We start from the raw sequence: 5,403 nt of genomic DNA, 5'->3' as shown, positions 1-5,403 counted from the left end.
CTTGGTCCAGCCATGATGAAGAGGGTTCATTTCTGGTGGCTCTGGAGCAAGGGAGCTTCTCCAAACTGCTGCCTGTAAAAGGGCTCTGCAAACATGTTCTTCAAAATGCTTCTGTTGTTGGTGGCAAAGCTTTCAGCTCTGGTGCTGTGGTAAGCCGAAGATTGCCCATCTTTGATTGACACACAGTATATCTTAAAGATCTAAAAAAATCTTAAAGATGTCATATTGTTTTCATTTGGAAAGCCATAACATAATGCAATGAATTATGTGGTTTCAGCAGTAACATCAGTCAGCTCTTCTTGTTGCCACCCTAATCTAGTAAGTGTCTTCCCACTCTTTATTGCCTTTAACATTGCTCCTTTACCAATACCCCATAAATATGAAACACTGTCACATCCTGTAAGAACATGGGCAGGTAACAGACTGTTGAGAACATCTTGATTTTGCTCAACTGTTGCTTTGATATCTGCACTTGATCGTGAAGGGCTTGTTCCAACCATTACCATATTGCAGGCAAGATTTTCTTGCTTATAGAAGTGGCATAGCAGGACAAATATGTCTGTGTCATCAGCAACAATTCTAATGCTGTATCATCCTGACCTTGCCAAATGGACAGCTTGCTGCACCACAATAACATCAGCTTCCTCATGTGTAGTGCGCAAGTCAGGCCTGCTTCTTCTGATTCCATTACAAAGCTCTACTGGTATTGGTTCCTTACCTGTAATCACAAGGTGTTTGTCATTGTGTGGCAGTAGATCAGTGTGCTCACACAGATACTCACAAATGAGATTAATCACCTGGGATTTATTGTGTGTAACAGATAAGCAGACCTTCTGTGGTGGCAGAGGTGTTGCCAATGACAGTCTGTGGCATCTACTTGCTTCCTTCCCAGCTCTAGCTGCTCGTGTTGCCTCTTTTATGCTTCCACTGTGATATCTGTCAAAGACCAGATGTCTGTTTGCTGCTAAAAGACAATGATATATGTACTGCACAAACTATAGTATATAATCTTCCATGACACCTTTGCTTGGCCATTTGACAACCCAGAGAATTGCACACCCATCACGTATTATAGCATCAGCTGGGACCGTTCCGCGATCAGATACTTCCACTTGGATTTTGGCTTTCAGGGTGGCTTTAGAAGGTGACAGCCTGATATCACCTGTCTTTTCCTGGAATATTGACGGTGGAAATGCAGCCAGCTCATAAGACAGAACATCTCTCATGTTGATGTTCCTAAAGATTTGAAGACAAAGCACTCTTGAATAGATCAGTGTGGTATCATACACAGATATATTGTCCATTTTTTTTTTTCTTGAAGTTGACATGAGCACAACTGGTCTTGTGAGTGGCTTGTGAAAACTCTGTGGCCATCCTTCCTCAAATGTTTTCATCATAGCTGCTCCCAATTCAACAGCCCTGTCAACATTGACATGCCCTGCACATATCCTACCTGTAACCACATTAACAAGTCCAGGTGGATGGCACTCTCCTTTCAGTGGATCTATGCAACTTTGAAGCTTCTCCCGATTTTTTGCTCTGTCTGCTTCATCACTTTGTATCCTTGAAGGACCTTCTTCCTTGTTGGTCATGACTGGATTGTTAAGTAGATAAAACATACTCAGCATTATAATAGAATCTTGGGTAAAAGAAAAATGCAAGCTCCTCTGAAATTTAAATAAAGCAATATGTATAATTTGATATAGAAGTTTGCTCTCTGAATCTGTAATTAAGATATGTCCCTAAAATATAAGCAGCATTGAATTAGGAAATAGCACTCAAATGATATCTTTATTGTTTTATTGACTTTGATGATAGCAATATAATAACATTCAAAATTTCTTCTATCGGCACCTGAAAATGATCATAAAAACTTAAAAATCGTTGAAATAAAATGTTACAATGTGTAGTTTACAGGTGATCATTTTGTTTAGTGCATGTTCTGATAGGAAAAGTTAATATTATTATTGTATGAAGAAAATTAAAAACTGAAAAAGATAGCTAAACATGTTTTATTAGCATCATCATTCATGCAGGCGGCCATATTGGATTTCGGCCTCCATTTTGAAACGCTCAAGTGTGCCAGCTGGGTGCACTTTTTTATTTTGATGGTTACATCCCAAAGTATCAGAAAATGCAATAAAACTTTGTATGTCTCGGAACGAGGTTCACCCGAAAATGACCATTCTGCCACCAGACTATTTTGAGATATCTTGTGGACAAACAGACAAACAGGGGCGAATGCATAACCTCTGGCTCCACTGGCAGACAAATTTTTTATGGACCTTTGGAAGCGATGGTTCCATGAGTACTTGACATCACTCGGGTTGAGCCATAAATTTGGAAATAGACCCAGTAAGTGTACATGGTCACATGGAGGGGATGCTGTACTTGTTCATGATGCAGAGCCTTGGTTATGGAAACTAAGCAGAATCGTAAATCTTTATGCAGGTCTTAATGAACTTACTGGAGTTACCAAGTGTGATGGGAGACTGACTACAGACCCTGTAATTCCATTCCATTCCATTGAATTGAGACTAAAAATAGATCAAGACATGGGGGATGATGGGATTGTAGTTTGGGGAGGGAATTTAAATGGTCATGTGTGTGAAGCAGCATCATGATATGAAGGGGTACGTGGGGGATGCGCATGTGGTACGAGAAATGTGGAAGGGGAAAAGATACTTGAATCAAGGGGGGGGAAATGAACATCAATGTGTGCAACATGCATTTTGGGAAGAGAGAAAGAGTGGGCTGATTCATTCGAGCCTGAGGGTAATGGTAGCTAGACTATTTCCTGGTCAGAAGGGCTGATAGAAGTTGGTGAAGGATGTTAACGTTATAGGGAATGAAGAGTGTGTGTCGCAACGCAAATTACTGATTTGTGAAATGGTGCTTAAGGAGTAAGTGGTGAAGAAGTGGACCTATGAACACAGGAAGAAAATATAGAAGTAAGGGATATTCTCTATAGAGATGAGTACAGTGGTGGCTGAACAGGGAATTATCTCCTGTGAGTAGGAGAATGGAGGTGAAGAGACTGGTGAAGAAGAGTAAGAAGAAAGTGGATGAAGAGTTTGGGAGGAATCTGAGTGTGAAATGGAGGGAGAGTAAGAAATTGTTTTGGAAGGAGGTAAAGAAAGTAAGGCAGTGTGAAATGGGAAATAGTAGGGAGTGAAAGATAGGAATAATAGATTGTTGGTGGAGAAGAGAGAGAAATTGAGGAGATGGAAGGAACACTTTGAGGATTTGTTGAATGTAGAGAGTGAGAGCAGTGCAACTATAAGTGGTTGGGGAATGGCTGGGAGAAGAAGAGATGAGAGAAGGGAGGAAGAGATCAGTAGGGCAGAAATAGTGGAAGTGATGAAGAAGATTAAGTTGGGAAAGGCCCCAGGAATTGATGGAGTGTGGTGAAATGCTTAGGTATGGGGGTGAGATTGTTGTGGAGTGGATATGGAAGTTGTGTAGATTGGCTTGGGAAGAGGGAAGGGTTCCAGAGGACTGGAAATCAGGTATAATTGTTCCTTTATACAAAGGAAAAGGGAGAGAGAAGTATGTGGTAATCATAGGGGTATTTGCCTTCTTTGTGTGACTGGTAAAATACTGTATATGGTAGAATACTCATTGATAGGGTTAGGCATATGACAGAGGAGCTAGTTGGAGAAGAACAAGGGGGATTTAGGAAGGGAAAAGGGTGTGTAGATCAGAAATTTGTTCTAAGATGTTTAGTGAAGAAGTATCTAGAGAAGGGAAGGAAAATATATGCTGCCTTCATGGACTTGGAGAAAGCTTATGACGGAATAGATAGGCAAGCTATGTGGAAGGAATTAAGAATATATGGAGTGGAGGGGAAATTGTTGAGTGCTGTGAAAAGTATGTACGAGGGAGCTAGGGCTACGGTGCGAGTGGATGGTGAGCTGAGTGAGTTCTTTGATCTCAATGTGGGATGAAACAGGGTTGTGTGATGTCTCCATGGCTGTTTAATATATACATGGATGGGGTTGTAAAGGAGGTGCAAGGTAGGGCAGTGGATGTGGGGGTGGCCCTAATGAATGAGGGTGAGATTTGGAAGCTTCTGGTGTTGCTGTTTGCTGATGATACAGAAATGTTGAGTGATGATGAATGGGAGTTGCAATGTTTGGTGAATGAATTTGGGACAGTGTGTAGGAGGAGGAATCTGAAAGTTAATGTAAACAAAAGTAAAGTTATGGTGTTTGAGAGGAATGAAGTCACAGAGTGTGCAGTGAGGTTGGATGGTGAGGATATGGAGAATGTGAGTGCATTCACGTACTTGGGTAGTGTGATGAGTAAGGATGGAACTTTGGGGGATGAAGTGCGTGAAAGGGTACAGCAGGGAAGGAAGGTTGTTGGTACACTGAAAGCAGTGATGAGAAATAGGGAGGTGAGTATGGAAGTTAAGAAGTCACTGCATGATAATATGGTGATCCCTACCCTGACGTATGGAAGCGAGGCGTGGACCTTGCAAGAGGGGAACAAGTCAAGAGTGAGAGCAGTGGAAATGAGTTACTTGAGAGGAGCATGTGGAGTGACGTGGAGGGACAGGTTGACGAATGAAGAAGTGAAGGAACGTTGTGGGGTGGATGTGGATGTGGTTGAGAAGATTAGGAGAAATACACTGAGGTGGTTTGGACATGTGAAGAGAATGGAGAATGAAAGACTGACTAAGAGGGTGTATGTAGGTGAGGTGGAGGGAGGGAGAGGGAGGGGTAGACCGAGGATGAGGTGGATGGATGGAGTTGAGAGGTGTATGAGGGAGGGGGTGAGTTGGGGGGAGGGTAGTCAAATGGTGGGTGACAGAACGACTTGGAGGCGTTTTGTCTGTGGCCACCCTTGCGGGATTAGGGCGCCGGGCTGTAGATAGATAGATAGATAGATAGTTCATGAACAGTACAAAGTTGTCAAGAACAATCTCTTTGAGAGTTACTGATTCCATTTGTGGCTGGACAAGGGGACCTCCATGACATAACGTAATAGAAAAGTGAGATGAGGGTGTAGAAACCACAGTCATGGAGAAAAGAAGACTTACTTCAGGGGTAGTAACAGCGACAAATACTTGGCTGACAAGCATAGGGCTAGAGAGATGGTATACAGGGCAAAATTTAAGTCTCAGAGAATTTTACTGGATAACCTAGTGCTGAAAGGAAGATTATGGTGTTCAAGGTAGCAGATCAGATGAAGAAGGAAAACAAGGATACCATAGGTGAGTAGTGTGTGAAGAATGATGAAGGAAAGGTAGTGCTGGACAGGGAGGATATTAAAGACGTCTAGAGAGAGCATTATAACCGGTTGTTGGATGAGGAGTTTGGCTGGAACAGGGAAAGTTTGGAGTCAGCATATCCAGTGCCTGGTCCTTGGTCTTAGACTGATGCTGCTATTTTGAACAGG

This window comes from Coenobita brevimanus, chromosome 101 (genome assembly GCF_032717465.1).
Source record: "Coenobita brevimanus isolate Jiangsu-jjx chromosome 101, ASM3271746v2, whole genome shotgun sequence".
NCBI classification, from domain to species: Eukaryota; Metazoa; Arthropoda; class Malacostraca; order Decapoda; family Coenobitidae; genus Coenobita; species Coenobita brevimanus.
This window is presented reverse-complemented; position numbering follows the sequence as displayed.